Source organism: Camellia sinensis, chromosome 9 (assembly GCF_055761805.1).
Source record: "Camellia sinensis isolate YWXY chromosome 9, ASM5576180v1, whole genome shotgun sequence".
Classification (NCBI taxonomy): Eukaryota; Viridiplantae; Streptophyta; class Magnoliopsida; order Ericales; family Theaceae; genus Camellia; species Camellia sinensis.
In genome coordinates this window covers 46,208,743-46,227,762 of record NC_138969.1, presented here as the reverse complement: position 1 = coordinate 46,227,762, position 19,020 = coordinate 46,208,743, and positions in this window count along the sequence as shown.

The following is a 19,020-nucleotide window of genomic DNA, read 5'->3' as shown; positions in this document are numbered from 1 at the left end:
ACCAGCTACCGGCGATTTAAATAAAAAGAAAATAAAATTCAATACGGACGTTGAATGCATACCACCAAGAGAGTCGACGAAGCCATAGACATCAAGCACGAGAACTTGAAGGACCAATGCCCGTACTTCTCTTCCTTTTCTCCTCTTCATAATCCAGGTCGTCTGTCTCCAACTCAAATCTACACATAGGACACGAATTTTTGGAACCCAGCCATGGCAAAATGCAATCCTTATGGTATCCATGCTCGCAAGGCAATTTCTTGGCAATCTCTCCAACATTCACTAAATCCTTACATATAGCACACACCATAGACTCTTGTTTTGCTTCAATCTTCAGTGTTTTGTAAAGCCAATATGGCTAATTTTGAAGCTGGTGGTGCTTCTCTTCTTCCACTGCCATCACTCTCAGTGAAGTTCTACAACAACACTTCGTGTCCAGCCGCATCGACGTAGTCCTCTGGATTCCCCACATAGTCATCCATCTTTAGCACTTGGAAATGTTGTGTATGGTTAAGGTTTGGGCATGGGATGCGATGGTCGGCGATGAAGTGGCTGGTGAGATGTGTATGGAGAAATTGTGAGATGTGTGGGTGAGATGGTGGTGGGTGATACGGTAATTTTGTTAAAAGATAAACTTGTGATTCTGAAAAAATTCATTAAGTATGTGGAGTAAGGAAACTTGGTGTGTGGAAATAGAATTTCCTCACCTTCACCCCATCTCTAACTATGAATAAAGATTGAGAATTCTAATTTTGGAGCTTTAGTAATGTGACAAGGAGTGGAGTCCACATATAATGTAATATAAGTGCCTATATTTTTGTATTTTTTTTCTCTTGACACATCATTTGAGCTCTTGTTAGAGCTCCAAAATTAGAGCTCTCTATCATTGCTAGAGGCTACACGTATTCCACATTTCTAAATCCTAAATTTGTTACTCTTTATAACCATCTAACATAAATCCCAAACCTGTTACTTTTATAATCCTCTTAAACCTTGAATGTATCCTTTTTATCACCATCATAAATCTTCCTGAACCAAAAATCTTGAACCAGAAAACTCTTTTCAAGTTCAATGTATTACTAATGGAGGACGATGACAATAATTCTGATGACTTTAGCATTCCATTGGTAAGTTTATCTGTCTTGCATTAACATTCTTGGTTGTTTTTAATTGTTGTTATTTTGTTTGAACTGTTCGATACTAGTTTGTCGACTGTTAAGATTATGTTCAGTAACACTGTACTGAACACAAACATTTAGTTGATAGTCAGTATTGTTGAACTGAACATAACATTTATTTTCGGCATTGATGTGCCAAACGGTTCAATTTTTGTATATTCGACACCAAATTGTGTTTTTCATTAGGATTTTTCCCTCTAAAACCCTCTTTTACACCAAAATAAATCAAACAATAAAATGTGATAAGAAAAAGAGAGGTAATGTTGCTAATAAGATGGGGAGTCGATATTTACTTAAGAGGAATTTGTAACAAGTTTTATGTAATGATGGACAGGAATTTCCGACAGTATTCTTTGGACACCATTGAGTTGATTCCTCATTTTGTCGAGAGTTGACAGAAATTTCAATAATGGACCGTCGATGCAATACTATTTACTGAGGCAATGATGTTTATTGATGCAATGGCTGTTGGCATTCTTTTTAATAAGAGATGGATGGTCATTAAAAGAAGAAGGAGAGAAGATGTGCAAAATTAAGTTGGCGTGCCTTGAGTGTGATAATATTATGAATAAAGGTAAAATCTATACTATATATTAAGTAAAATAGGGTTTTTAACCCTAAGCCTTGTGGGAGCTCCAATTTCCCAATCTAAATTTCTTGATTTTTTTATTTAAGAAAAAAAAAAAACTTAGCATTTAGTAACTTCTCCCAACCTCCAAGTCTTACCCTCATAATAACACTTTAATGCATTAAGAATAAGTATAATTTTTTTTTTTTTGAAATCCAGCACATAAGAATTCCTTGAAAAGTCCCAACACATATGATTATTATCTCTCATAATAATACTTTAATGCATTAAGAACAAACATAAAAAAAAATTCTTGAAAAGTCCAACACATATGATTATTATCAAAATATTATACTTTAATATAATATAATAAAAAAAATACATTTAATTCATTGAAAAGTTTAACACATATGATTATTATCAAAATATTAAACTTTAATATAATATAAAAAAGGAAAAAAAGAAGACATTTAAAAGAAGAAGAGGAAGAAAACATTTAAAAATCGCAATTCACACATATAGATAATTGTAAACACAATCCGTGCATAGCACGGGTGATATGCTAGTCTATACTATATATTAAGCAAAAGGGGGTTTTTAATCCCAAGGCCTGTGGGAACTTCAATATGTCAATCCTAATTTTCTAATTTTTTGTTTTTTTTTTTAAAAAAAATTTAACCTCAGCATTTATTAAATTCTCTCAACCCACAAGACTTTTTGACTTCTCTCATAATTATTGCAGTACATTTTTCAAAACAAATCATTTCTATATTAAAAAAAATTAAAACAAATATAAACATCTATATCTATATCTATTTATTTATTTATATTTATCTCTAACCCACAAGTTTTGTGGGAGTTCCAATATCTGAACCTTAATTTCTTAATTTTTTTGATATTTTTTTTTAAAAAACTTAACACTTATTAAATTCTTCCAAGTATTTTTAACTTCTCCAATGCACACACTCTTTTTAACTTTTCACATACCTATTGCAAATAGTGAGTCTCATTTTTGTTTTCTCCTTCTTGACTTCTCACTTTTACACTTTCAACTTCAATGACCACGTATGCAAACAGTAAGTCTTCTTTTTGTTTTCTCCTTCTTGACTTTCCTTTTGTTTACTATTTTAATATTGTAGTTGATAGCGCATAAAAATATTTATGATTTGTCTAGCGAATAAAAAATTATAATTTGATTTTTTAATATGATTGAAGTTAGATAAGTATGAACTCTCACAAAGGGAAAAATGTGATTATAATTAGTTGAATGATTTTTTTTTTTTAATGTGATTGTAGTTAGTTTAATAGTTCTTTTTTTTTTCATTTATTTATTTTATTATAAGAAAAATGTGATGTGATTGTGATTTGTTCAATGGCTCTTTTTTTTAATATGATTGTTATAGTTAGTTCCATGTTTTTTTTTTAATGTTATTTAATCTTTTTATTTACTATTTTAATTTTATTTGTGATTTTTTAATATGATTAAAGTTAGATAAATATAAACCCTCATACAGAGAAAAATGTGATTATAATTAGTTGAATGATTCTTTTTTTTTTTTAATGTGATTGTAATTAGTTTAATAGTTTTTTTTTCATTTATTTATTTTATTATGAGAAAAATGTGATGTGATTGTAGTTTGTTCAATGTTTTTTTTTTTAATATAATTGTTGTAGTTAGTTCAATATATATATATTTTTAATGTTATTTAACCTTTTTATTTACTATTTTAATTTTATTTTTAATATGATTAAAGTTAGATAAACATAAACACTCACAAAGAAAAAAAATGTGATTGTAGTTAGTTCAATGATTTTTTTTTTTAATGTGATTGTAGTTAGTCAATGGTTCTTTTTTCATTTATTTATTTTTTTTATTATGGAAAAAATGTGATGTGATTGTAATTTGTTCAATGGTTTTTTTTTTTTAATGTGATTTAATCTTTTATTTACTATTTTAATGGTTTTTCTTTACGGAAAATGTCTCGTAGCTCAAATTTTGTGGCTCAAATGGCCAAAACGACGTCGTTTTGGCCATTTTTATGTTGTTCTGTACTCAAAACGACGTCGTTTTGGCAATTTGAGTCACTTTTGAGCCACAAAATTTGAGTTACGTAGCATTGTCGTTTCTTTACAATCTATCTATCTATCTATATCTATATCTATATCTATATCTACATCTATACTTCTATACTATATATTAAGCAAAATGGGGTTTTTAACCCCAAGGCTTGCGGGAGCTTCTATATCTCAATCTGAATTTTTTAATTTTTTTATTTTTTATTTAAAAAAAAAACTCAGCATTTATTGATTTGGTCAAAATTTCCTGATCAACATTTATTAAATTTTTTCAATCTATAGGTCTTTCCACATGCCTACATTTGTTGATTTGATCAAAATCCACTAATCAGCATTTAAAATCCCCTCATACAAATAATTATAGATACAATCCATGTATAGTTACTGCAGTACCCTTTTCAACTTCTCCCATACACTATGGTTAGTGATAAGATTGTTAAATTATTTTTATAAAAAATCTTAAAAAACATAATTTATATATTAAAAAAAATCTAAAACAAATATAAATACCTATGATTATCCCGTGCATTGCACGAATGATAGGCTAGTCTATACTATATATTAAGCAAAAGCGGGTTTTTAACCCCAAGCCTTGTGGGAGCTCCAATCTCCCAATCTAAATTTTTTGATTTTTTTATTTAAAATAAAAAAATAGCATTTAGTAACTTCTCCCAACTCCCAAGTCTTACCCTCATAATAACACTTTAATGCATTAAGAATAAGTTTAAAAAAAAATTCTTTGAAATCCAACACATATGAATTCCTTGAAAAGTCCCAACACATATGATTATTATCCCTCATAATAACACTTTAATGCATTAAGAACAAGCATAATTTTTTTTTTTTGAAAAGTCTAACACATATGATTATTATTAAAATATTAAACTTTAATATAATATAATAAAAAAGAAGACATTTAATTCCTTGAAAAGTCCAACATATATGATTATTATTAAAATATTAAACTTTAATATAATATAAAAAAGAAAAAAAAAAGACATTTAAAAATCGCAATTCACATACATAAATAATTGTAAATATATTAAGGAAAATGGGGTTTCTAAACCCCAAGCCTTGTGGGAGTTCCAATATCTCAATCTTAATTTTTAAAATTTTTGATTTAAAAAAAAAAAACCTCAGCATTTATTGATTTAGTCAAAATCTCCTGATCAGCATTTATTAACTTTTTCCAATCCACATGCCTGCATTTATTGATTTGGTCAAAATCTCTGATTAGCATTTAAAATCCTTTCATGCAAATAATTATAGATACAGCTCGTGCATAGTTACTGCAGTAGCCTTTTTAATTTCTCCTGTACAATATGATTAGTGATGAGATTGTTAAATTATTTTTATAAAAAATCTTAAAAAACATAATTTATATATTAAAAAAATTAAAACAAATATAAATATCTATAATTATTCCGTGCATAGCACGGGTGATAGGCTAGTTATATTTAAGTGAAATGGAGTTTTTAATCCCAACACCTGTGGGAGCTTCAATATCTCAATTTGAATTTTCTAAATTTTTTTATTTAAAAAAAAAACTCAGCATTTATTGATTTGGTCAAAATTTCCTGATCAACATTTATTAACTTTTTTTAATCCACATGTCTTTTCCCATGCCTGCATTTATTGATTTGGTCAAAATCCCCTGATCAGTATTTAAAATCCCATCATACAAATAATTATATATATAATCTGTGTATAATTAATGCAGTACCCTTTTTAACTTGTCTCACACACTATGGTTAGTGATAAGATTGTTAAATTATTTTTATAAAAAATCTTAAAAAACATAATTTATATATTAAAAAAATCTAAAACAAATATAAATATCTATAATTATCCCGTGCATAGCACGGGTGATAGGCTAGTTAGTATTAAGTGGAATGTTCAAAGAAATCTTATAGAAATTTAGGGTTTAAATTGGACGTTCAAAAAAATGAGAGGTCCAAAAAATTTAGATAAGTATTAATGGTAGCTCTCTTCATTTATGTTATTTGTATATATTTATGTTATTCGTATATAAATTTTCAATTAAAATTCAAATGTTGGTAAATAAATTTTTGAACAAAAAATATTTATTTGAACATAAATAGTTGTATATCATTTGGCTTTTGTTTGGAAAATAGTTATTTCGCCATTAACAGTTGAACGAAATGTATATTTAGATAATTTAGTTTTGTTTGGAAGCTTAGATCCTAACATTTAACTTTTATTCAAAAGTTTATATTTTATGTACTCAGATTTTTTATGATGTATTAACGCTGTCGTTAGTTAAGGGATTTGAGAATGGATTTAAAAAGAGAAATAAAAAAAATATGTGAAACTAGATGAAATATAGGTATATTTTATTCACATTTCAACTATATATATATTTTTTTATTTTCAAATCTCTTTTCAAATCACTCGACCAAACACAACATTATAGAATTTTTCATCAGGCCAGGATGCCAAACTAGGTCTAGTTTCAGCCCGTAAAAAGCATTGGATCATTTATTGGGCTAAAACTGGGTTTTTGGATTGAATTTTTATACAAAGCCCAATTGTTCTTGTTTTCAAGAAATAAACAATTAAAAAAAAAATGAAAGGTTTGAAAAAAGAATCGTTTTCATGTCATTTTCATTCTCTTATGAATATGTTTTTGAAATTTTTAAAAAAGCATATTTAAATTGTGTTTTAAAAAAATGGACTGTTTTCAAGAACTTTTTCCAAAAATAGTTTTCAAAAATAGTTCTGCTAAATATTTCAAAAATGTTTTCATTTTGTTTTCAAAACCACCTTATTTGGTTCTAATTTTCTGAATTCAATTTTTTGAAAATTAATTTTTTTATTTTCAATGAATTTTTTTAATAAGTAAATTTTTTACTTTTAGATACACTTAATATAAACACAACTAAGAAATATAATATTTGTGATTTTTTTATTAAAAAAATCACTAAATACCAAAAATGTATAAAAATTCAGTATATTTTCGTATTCTTATGTATTTATTGATTTTTTGTAAATATTGTTTTTATAAATATTTTATTTTTTAGGTACATTTAGGTTGGGTGCATCTAAAAAGTAAAAATAAAAAATATTAAAAATATTAAAAAAAATTCACTGAAAATAAAAATAAAAAAACAATAAACAAAATTCAATTTTCATAAAATTGAATTTGGGAAATTGGAACCAACAAGGTGTGTCTTTCAAAACTATTTTAAGACCATGGCCCAGTTTCAATTTTACCACCATTGCCAAATTGGGCCCGATTCATGTGTTGGTTTCCCGATTCATATTTGTAAGATAAATAAATTTATTTTTTGTTTATGAAAAAAAAAAAAAAAAAAAAAAACTCAAAGCCATTGTTGATCTAATGCATGTACAATTATAGGTGCTGAGCAAAACAGTAAAAAAAAAAAGAAAAAGAATTAAATCAAGTAGGGCTGAATTAATCCAAGCCGGTCAAATGTTTGACTCTCTCCACTTGTTATATTTGATTCTCATTGTAATTGTGGTTTTTTTTTTTTTTTTTTTTTTTTTTTTGCGTGTACTTATTGTAATTGTAGTTTGTTTTCTACTTTAATTTAATTTGTTTGAGGTCTCTCTTGTTCTTCAATATTTTTATTATTAAATTTTTTACAATTATGATTTTTTATACTTGACCCTTAATGTAATTGTGATTTATTTGGCGTTATTACAATGTGATGCGCCATATTTAGAAAAATAAATAAGAGAAATGCTATTTATATAAAATTTGTTACAAAAATGATACGACGATAGTATTTTTTTTATAAATAAACATCAGTTATGTTGAAACTTTGTTTAAAAATGATAAGTCCTAATATAACTACAATTTTTATGTATAAATTCTATGTTCATCAATTTTGATTTTGTATCACTCAATAAATGAAGTGACATGACATAGCCTACGTTTGGGAAACGGGTTGATTTTTTTATTTTTTTGACTTTTTTTTGACTATTTTAGTCTGGGCTAAAAAACTTAGTTTGGGAAGGATTTTTTGAGTTTTTGACTTTTTTTGTGAGAGAATAGTGTAATGATTATGGATTGGACGTGATGTTTTATTTGTTGTGGCTAAAATAACTTATTTTGTCTTTTGTGACTATTTTAGCCACAAAATCACTTGCCAAACACCACCATAGTTATTTAGTGGTATTGGTATTGCTAAATGGTCGTTGAGAGTTTGTTTTCGTTTTTGTATTTTTTTAAAATAATTTTTTAACTTTTGATTTTTTTTTAAGAATTAAAATAGTTAATGTATTAATTTTTATTTATTTATTTATTTTTCTTAAGAGTGAAAAATAGATATACATAGGAAAGCAAACAAAGCTACATATTTTTTTGGTAAACGAAACTTCTTCGTTAGTGTTTATTGTAACGGCAATGCTAGAGGGCCACAAAAACAGTGGCTCAAATGGCTCAAAACTGTTAAAATGACGTCGTTTTGGGTGCAAAACAACGCAAAACGACGTCATTTTGGCAGTTTTGAGCCATTTGAGCCACTGATTTTGTGGCCCTCAAACATTTTTCTTATTGTAATATCACGAAACCCAAACTAGTTTGCTAATGCTTTGACAATTAAGGTTAAGTTTGGCTAAACTAAAAAAGTGTACTTATTTTATTTTTTTATCTTTTTTGGATCACATCAATTAACATCTCCTCTATACTTTTTCTACACATAATACAAGAAAAGTTAAAAAGTGCACTTATTTAGTCTTTCCAAACTGGGCCTAAATAACAAGTCAGTTTTTAGTTTTTTTTTTTTTTTACCTATTTTAGATGACATCACATTTCACATTTTTAACTTATAAAAAGATAAAATAGACTAAAAAAGTTAAAAAATTAATTTTTTACCAACTTTCAAAAACACCATTAACTATTCTTGAATGTGAAATTAAGGGGTTGTTTGGGATTATCTAAATAAGTACATTTTTTGACTTTTTATGAAATATGGGTTGGGTTTGAAGTGATGTGTTAGAGAGGTGATGTGACTTAAATAAAATGATGTGACTTAAATAGGATAGTGACTTTTTGACTTTTTGTCTTTTTCAAGACATGCCAAACTTAGCCTAAGGGATCTCCTTTTTTTTAAGATCGGTTATAATTTATACTTTGATTGAATTTTAATAAAACTATGCTTTCTTGTTCAAATAGGTAAATAAATAAATAAAAAATTGATGTGGCACTTTTTTAATTGATAACAAATAATTTAGTGATTTTTAATTTTTTTAATAAAAATTACTGTTTAGTGTTATTTTCATAAAAATATTACATATTTATGAAAAGATTTAAAATTTTAATTATTAATATTAATAAAATTTATTACTAATTTATAATAATTTTTTTTCTTCATACCTTACACTAAATTGTTATTACCCCATTTTTTTTTAATGTTGATGAAGAAAGAGACAAAAGAGCATATTAATGTCCTTATCCAATGTAGGGATATGCACAAAGATTATATGTAGTTTTTTGAATGATGACATTTGGAGAGGATAATGTTTTGGTGATGATGACAGCTGAGTTGGACAACACCAATCCATCTCCCATGTGCACCTAATCCACCACATCCTCTCCATTCTTAATTCTTTTGTGTCACCAACTACTAATATATATATATATATATATATATATATTGTTTAAAAAATTTTTTTGTTAAGCATATATTTCACAAGTATGCTGCATGAAATTGCGTGTATTAATTGTCTATGTAACATTTTAGAGAAAATTTTATTTAGATTAATGTTAGAGATTTTTAAAATTTTATTAAAATTTTTATCAAATATTTTATATAAATATGGAAGCTTTTTTGATAAATCCATTTTTTAAGAGATTTATTCTATCAAACCCATATTCTTTTTGACTATTCCATTAGGTCCAATTTGAGATAAGAAGACCAAAATATTCTTTTCATCTACTTATGTTCCATTTAGTTCACATTATTTTCTTATATTTCAATAAGTGCTATGAGTGACATAATTACCAAAATACCCCTAATGTGAATGTTCACATCGTCAATGTGAATGTTCATATCGTCAATGTGTAGGGGCCGGGCCCATGTCGATCCTCGTGGGTGCCCGGAAAAATTCGAGTCGGGCCAGGCCGGCCCACAGGCCAAAAAAATAGGGCCGGCCCGGCCCGTTGATAATGTGAATATTCATATTGACAAGTTAACATTCACATTGATAAGAGTGTAAAATTGGCACGCCGCCCGGGGCGGGCCTGGGCCGGCCCGTTCATAATGTGAATATTCACATTGACATATTAACATTAACATTGATAAGAGTGTAAAATTAGCCCGTGACCAGTGGGTAGTCTGAAGAACGGGCCGGGCCCGGCCCGTTGACAATGTGAATATTCACATTGACATGTTAACATTCATGTTGAGAGGAGTGTAAAATTAGCCCGCGGCCTGTGGCCGGCCCGAAACTCGCCCGCAGCTCATGGGCTGCCTTGGACGGGACCGGCCTGACCTGTTAATAATGTGAATATTCACATTGACATGTTAACATTCACATTGATAAGAGTATAAAATTAGCCTGCGCCCCGTGGCTGCCCGAAACCAGCCCACGGCCCGTGGGTGGCCTAGGGCAGGCCCGGCCCGGCCTGTTGACAATGTGAATATTCACATTGACATGTTAACATTCACATTGATAAGAGTGTAAAATTGACTCGCATCCCATGGGCGGCCCCCACGGGCCGCCCGAGGCGAGCCCGGCCTGGCCCGTTGACAATGTGAATATTCACATTGACATATTAACATTCACATTAATAGGAGTGTAAAATTGGCCTGTGGCCCGTGTGCGGCCTGAAACTCGCCCGATGCCCAGGGCGGGCCCGGCCCAGCCCGTTGACAATGTGAATATTCACATTGACATATTAACATTAATATTGATAACAGTATAAAATTGGCCCGTGACTCGTGGGTAGCTCGAAGCCCGGCCCGGGGCCGAGTTGACATGTTAACATTCACATTGATAAGAGTGTAACATTAACCCGTGCCCCGTGGCTGCCCAAAACCTGCCCACGGCTTGTGAGCGGCCCGAGGGGGGCCTGGCCCGGCCTGTTGACAATGTGAATATTCACATTGACATGTTAACATTCACATTGATAAGAGTGTAAAATTGACTCGCGTCCTATGGGCGGCCCGGGTTTGGGTCCGGGCCTATCCCGGGCTGCGAGCGAGCTTCGGGCAGCGGATAAATTTTACACTCCTATCAATGTTAATGTTAACATGTCAATGTGAATATTCACATTGTCACGGGTCGGGCCAAGCCCGCCTCGGGTTGCGGTCTGGCTTCGGGCCGCCTACGGGCTGCGAGCCAATTTTACACTCCTATCAATGTGAATGATAACATGTCAATGTGAATATTCATATTGCCAACTGGCCGGGCCCACCCCGGTCCGAGGTCTAGTTTCGGGCTGCCCACGAGTCCCGGGCCAATTTTACACTCTTATCAATGTAAATGTTAACATGTCAATGTGAATATTCACATTGTCAACAGGCTGGGCCGGGCCCGCCCCGGGCTGCCCACGGGCCGTGGGCGGGTTTCGGGCAGTCACGGGGCGCGGGCTAATTTTACACTCCTATCAATGTGAATGTTAACATGTCAATGTAAATATTCACATTGTCACGGGTCGAGCCAAGCCCGCATCGGGCTTCGGTCGGGTTTTGGACTGCCTACGAGCTGCGGGCCAATTTTACACGCTTATCAATGTGAATGTTAACATGTCAATGTAAATATTCATATTGTTAACGGGCCGGGCCCGCCCTGGGCTGCGGGCGGGCTTTTGGCCGCCCATGAGTCGCAGGCCAATTTTATACTTTTATTAATGTGAATGTTAACATGTCAATGTGAATATTCACATTGTCAACGGGCGGGACCGGGCCCGCCGTGGGCCGCGGGCGGGTTTCGCGCCGCCACGGGACGGGGGCCAATTTTACACTCCTATTAATGTGAATGTTAACATGTCAATGTGAATATTAACATTATCAACGGGCCGGGCTGGGTCGGGCCCTTCCTGGGTTGCTGGCTGATTTTATACTCTTATCAATGTGAATGTTAACATGTCAATGTGAATATTCACATTGTCAACAGGCCGGGCGGGGCTCGCCCCGGGCTGTGGACGGGTTTCGGGCAGCCATGAGGCGCGAGCTAATTTTACACTCCTATCAATGTAAATGTTAACATGTCAATGTGAATGTTAACATGTCATTGTGAATATTCACACTGTCAACGGGCCGGTCCGGGCCCTCCCTGGGTCGCGGGCGGGCTTTTGGCCGCGCCATGGGCCGCGGGCCAATTTTGTACTCTTATCAGTGTGAATGTTAACATGTCAATGTGAATATTCACATTGTCAATAGGCCGGACCGGGCCCGCCCCGGGCCGCGCCATGGGCCGCGAGTGCGTTTCGCGCCGCCACGGGATGCTGGCCAATTTTACACTCCTATTAATGTGAATGTTAACATGTCAATGTGAATATTCACATTGTCAACGGGCCGGGCCCGCCCCGGCTCGCGGGAGGGTCTCGTGCCTCCCACGGACCAATTTTATATTCCTACCAATGTGAATTTTAAAATTTGAATGTTTACAACATTAAATTACTAATCGTTCAAAAAATATTTATAAGGGTATCAAAATTGTATATAAGGGCATAATTGTCCAAGAAAATAGTGTAAATCAAGAAAATGAACTTTATGGAATAAAACTATACATACATGGGACTTTTTGGGTTAAAACACTTCTAAATTGGACTTATCAATAAAAAATCCTATAAATATAGTACTCATATAGTGTGGGTTTCACACATATATAAAATATTTGATAAAAATTTTGATAGAAAATTTGAGATCTCTAATATTTTTCCTTTGTTTATTTATAAAATTTATGTAAAAAATTATACAAAAATAATATATCAATGATATTCTTGTAAATAATGATATTCTTGTAAATAAATTTATTCTTATGAATATTTTGTTTTAAAATAAAAAAGTCCATAATAAATCTCATCTGGATGTATGAAAATTTTATTTATATATCATTACTTATATTTTAAAGCTCTATTACGTTAAATAAAGGATACTCTTGCTCTTTCTTGATCAGGCACCCCTTTACGCTTCAGTTGCTTCCACTCGTTTAGGGTAAAAGGCCAAGTTTAGCATTAACAAAATAATTTATCTTTCTATTTTTTTTTTCATCACATTATCTCTCTTATTTTTTTACACAATTTTTTATAAAAATATAAAAAGTATACTTATTCAGATCATTCCAAATAACCCACTGAGTGAAGATGATTGGTATTTTTTATTTGGTGATGATCTTTTTTTTTTTATTTATTTATTTATTTTTTGTGTTGCAATAATATCTCTCAATGTAGAGGTTTCATTTTTTATAAAGGTTTTCTTTTTTTTATGTGGAGGTTCTCTTTATCCTTTTTAGAATTTATTTTGTATCCAGATATATTTTATTGGGGTATTTTTTTTAAGGTCCCTGATATTATGATTTTATAATATAAAGGACATCAAATATTTTTATGATGTCTAAGGTCCCTCAACATCAATCCAGAGAAAATTGGTCCAGAGAAAATTCAAGTTAGAGAAAATTGGTCCAGAGAAATTTCTCTGGACTTCCCTAAACTTCCCAGAGAAATTTCAGTTCAAACAAGAAAATTTATCTTCACCAATTCAGAGAAATTTCAGTTCAAAGCAGAGAGAGAAGATTATTTCATTGAGTGAATAAGCAACAAATAACAACCTATATATATATGATCCTGCTGGAGGTTTCTCCAGAGAAATTTCATTGACTGTTTTGTTACTTTTCAAGCTAAAATGATCATGTTTCTCCAACTGTTGTTACTCACCACTCTATAATCTATAGCAGCTAAACAACGATTGATTTAACAGAAGATTTTTTTTAATTTCCAAGTTATAAGCATCAACAACTCTCACTTTCATTAAACACCATCCATCTACAAGATACAAGTCCCTACAAGAACAGTCCAGAAATAACAGGCTATTTTTTTAAAGCTTTTTTCCCTACAAGAATAGTCCAGAAATAACAGGCTATTTTTTTAAAGCTCCATCAAAAAGTTCCACCTGAAGAAGCAAAAGTAAATCCATGGTATAATATTGGTTCAATATAATTCTTAGATTTCATCTCCTTGCTGATAATACAAAGAGCAGCAAAGATTGCCGATGCCTATTACATACCAAAAGCATCTAAAAAAAACATGTTTACACCAGTATCTAAAAAAAACATCGCCCACCACTTGTCACTTTGCTTTTAATTATAATAACCAACAATCAACCAAAAAACTTTAAAATTCATAATCAAAATTGAAAATTGAAATCAAACTTACATCAACAGCGCCTCGAAAGAAACCGGTCAAAATGAATCCAGAGAAAATTCAAATTTCTCTGGGTTGAATCCAGAGAAATTTGAGAAATTCTTGGGGCCTCACTATCCTCCTGAGCAAGGGTGAGCCATTCCAGTATAGACTTCTAATCTTCCTCCTGAGCAAGGAGTACCTATTTCGATAATATGGAAATCAATTATACTCAATTACAGAGCATCACCTTCATTATACTCAATTTTCTCTGGTTTAAAATTGTTAACAAACACACAGAAATTTTTCTCTGTACAAGTTTGTAGAAATCAAGGCTGCGAATGTCATCGTGCGAGGAAGACGGATCATAGTGTATGCTTCTGCTACTGTCCGGTCGCTCCATCCATTGGGATCCGTTCTGCAAAACGTCATGATTAACCATTCCAAACACATCGTGATTTACCATTCCAAACGGAGGTGCGACGGTACCGGACCAAAGGGAGGAGTCGGAGGAGAAGGTGTTGAGGAAGAGGTCGTAGAGGAGGGTGGAGAAGCAGAGCTTATTGCCTTAGATCTAGAAGACAGTGGGTGAGAGGAGAAGAGAGAGAGGGAGAGGGTAGAGTAGAGAGAAAGAGTCAAATTTCTCTGAGATATGTTTAGGGACCTTAGACATCAAAAAATAATTTTGTGGATCTCTTCCATTACGAAAAGTGGGAGAGGGACCCTAGACCAATTTTCCCCATTTTATTTGATGATTTATTATCAAATGTAAAATATATTAAAGTCTTATACTTCTCATAAAAAAAAAATATCCCAGGGTGTTTGGAGATTAGCAAAAAAGCTAACTTTTAAAAGCCAAACAATTCACTATTTTATTTATCATCAACTAAGATTAATTTTTTATTTCACAAAAAAATATTTTTTTAATAACTTTTTAAATACATTAACTATTTTAAGGCTAAAAGGTCCAAAAAAAAAAATAAAAAATTAAACCTCAAGTGCTCGCACATGGCTCCAAATGCAAATTTCAGTTCTTTTAGGCCATTTCTAATGCTACACCAAATTCATCACCAAATTTAAATTTGGTAAAAAAATATATTTTTTTATACTCTAATAATTTCATCAAACATATATCAAATTGAGAATATCAAAAATATTTTACCAAACTGAAGATGTTTTGTACCTTTCATCAAATCACTGTTCATTACCGTTATATTTTCACCACCGGATGTTCCCTTCGGATATCCCATCGGATGACCACCTCAAGGCAAAATTTTATGAAAATTTTGCACTGGGTGGTTGACCCCCGAATGACATCTCAATTGGTGAAAATTTTATATTGGCTGGTTGACTGCCCGATTGTCCGCCCAATCGATTGAAATCCCTTTGCTAGAGCAGGCGATATCAAAAAAAAATTTTACTCAAATTTTTATTTAAATTTAATAAAAAAATAATATACCGTTAAAAATGTCCTTAAATGAAATAAAATAACCTAATCATGGAATCTTAATTAATGCTTCACAAGTTCCCACAAATTTTTCTTTCACATGAATAATTTGATCTTCTTAACATTATCATCTTCCTCTGAATTAAATGCCCTATTAAGTTCCGCTACATTTTATCTACACTAGTGGTCCACTAATATAGCTAATTCAATTCCACATCATGTCCATTTTACCAGCCAGAGTCAATAAATAATGGGAGTTGAGATTAATAATTATTAATTCATAACTATTTCAGGAAGAAATTGATGACGGGAGAGTGCCACCTTATCATTAAATGATGAAACCAACCTCACGTTGCCACCAACATTTCAACTAGATATTATGGAAAGTCTACCATCCAAAAAATAAAACAATAAAAAATCGTAAAATAAAGAATAAATCATGACAATAGTTCATATATTTTAATTTTTGTATCATTTTGATTCTTAGGGCTCGTTTAGCAAGTGACTTTTTTAGCAAAAAAGTCAAAAAGTTACTAAAAAAATAAAAAAGCCAACAACTCAAACCAAAAAGTTAAAGATTCAATTTTCTCTCTACTTTTTGTACATCTTTTTGTAAAAAATAAAAAAATTATCTCAAACATACTAGTTTTTTTTACATCACATTTTAGTTAAAAAGTCAAAAAGTTACTAAAAAAACCCGTTCCCAAACAAGGCCTTATAAGTTTGATTAGTTTGATTTTAATCTTGAATTTATGGTTGTATCTCATTTTGGTCCAATTAATAATAACTCTTAATATTTTTTATGAAAAATATCCATATATGTGACATGTGTTATATTTTTAAGGATAAAATTATAGATTTACTTAATTCAGTGAGTTAATCTTAACCAATTAAGTCATCAATTTTCATAAAAATTACTAATATAATTTTCATAAAATCTAAATTAAAAATTAAAATTGATCTAATTAAAAATATAGAGATGACTATATAATTTATCCGGAAATAATTTCAAATGAATAATCGACGTGTAAAGTTATTGTTTCGGGCCACATCTCAAATGAATCTTCCCTGTGAATTTTTAATTTTTTTTTATTATGAGATTGTAGTAATGTTATATATACAATCCCAGAAAAATAATAAAAAAAATAAATTTCAGATCACTGGTCAAATGTAAAGTTATTGTTGTGGGACTACCCCTCCAATGAAATTTCATCGTAATTATTAAATTTTGTACACTTTTTAAATTTTTTTATTATGGGATTGACTATATTGAGTGTTACTCTATATAATTTAAAGTAAGTATTACTCTATATAATATAAAGTAATTTCATAATTGATGTGCTTTTTTTTCCATTTATTTATGCTATAAAAGCCAAATATATACAATAAAGTAAGGCACCATTCATTGTGCACCCTCTTCTCTAGCATGACTATTATGGTACAAGATTTTCTTTTTCTTTTTGTGTCAATATATTTTTATATTGGTAGATATGTGCCTATATTTGATGAGTGTGCTTCTAAACTTATAAAATTTTAATTTTAAATTAAAAATATATATTTTGTGTTATTCAAGTAATAAAGATGTTTCCTAAACTAAAAACTGGTGTGATGTTTATATTCAAATCTGATTATTGTGAATGTTACTTTAATTCCCTTACCACCCAAAAAATAAAAAATAAAAGGGAAAATTACAAAAAAAATAAAATAAAATTTGGGATTATAATAAAATAAATTCTGAATTTTAATTTTATCAATTTAAATCATAATCTTTTGATTTGTTTTCGATCTAAACTATTCACTTTTTTTCGTTAAGTAAAACTATCGAAAAAAAAGTATATTTTAACCATTCAATTTAGTGTAGATGTACGAAAAATGTCTAAAATATTTTCATATATTTGCATGACTAAAATACACTTTTTTTCTACAGTTTTACTAAACAAAAATAGGCAAATAATTTATATTAAAAATAAATTAAAAAATAAAATTTAAATTGATAAAATTCAAAATTAAAATAAAGTATAAACCTTGATATTTTTATTTTTATTTTTTATAATTTTTCCAAATGAAAACCATCAACCAAATCTAATGATAGAATCTAACTAATGCTTCACAAGTTCCCATAATTTTTCCTTTCCTTTTAACTTCCTCTACATTGTGGGTCCACTAATCTAGCTAATGCAAAATATCATGTCCATTTTACCAGCTAGAGGTAATCAATATTGGGAGTTGAGATTAATTATTTATTCATAACTATTTTAGAAAGAAATTGATGATGAGAGATTGCCACCCTATCATAAGATGATGAAACCAACATCATGTTGCCATTTGTACTATAAAGTAACTCCATAATTGATGTGCCTTAAATTTTTATTTTATTTTTTATTTTTATGCTATAAAAATCAAATATATACAATAAAGTGAGGGACACCCTTATCTCTAGCATAACAAATATAACACAATATTTTTTGTATTTAATTTTTTTTATTCCTTATGACATAGCTGAAATATAAAGAAAAGAAAGAATATTGATATAAAATCTTGAGATTAAAGCCCATCTAAAAAAAAAATCTTAAGATTAAAAGTGTATTGAAATAAAATTATAGATATTTGGATACAAATCCTTGGCCCACTAACCTATGACCATTAATGTCAAGATTTAGGTAACATTAATTAACAAATTTTTAACTAGTACTGGTGTCTTGATTTGTAATAATGTTGTAATTATTATTTGTGTATAATTTAAATTGAGTTTCTCTCAAATTTAAATTTGACTCTGAGAGAACTAAAGGGTCTATAGAACCTATTACGAGTCTTTAATAATTTAATTCCTATTTTTTCAATCTATGGCAAGAGAATGGAAAAAAAAAAAAAAATTGCAAACATGTGAAAAATGAGAGAACCCACTTACTATGTTTTTTTTTTGCCTTCTTTTAAATTTAGAGGCCAATCTTGCCATGTTGTTTAGGGGTTGTTTGAGGTGTCCTAAATAAGTGTATTTTTTGTCTTTTTAGACTAAAAAATTGAAGAAAAAAAATGGATGTTTGGGTTCATTTTTTGACTTTTTATGAAAAAATATGTATTAAAAAATTATATAAATTAGTGTGTAGGAAAAAAATTAGTATTAGGAGTTGTACAGTCGTAATTTTTAACTTTTAGTGTAGAGTGATAACTTTTTAACTTTTTGACAATTTTATCAAACTTGGCCGTAGTCCACCATTAATTAGTAATTTCCATGCAAATACCCTTTTGGTTCAAGCATCTTTTTCTTTGCCAACCTATTTATTTCAAATGCAACTTTTACAACCAATTTTGCAATGGTTGTTCTACCCTCCATGTATTAATTAATTACTTGTTAAGTTTATTTATTTATTGATTGATATATGATTTTACAATTAAATCCAACACACAAATAAATGTT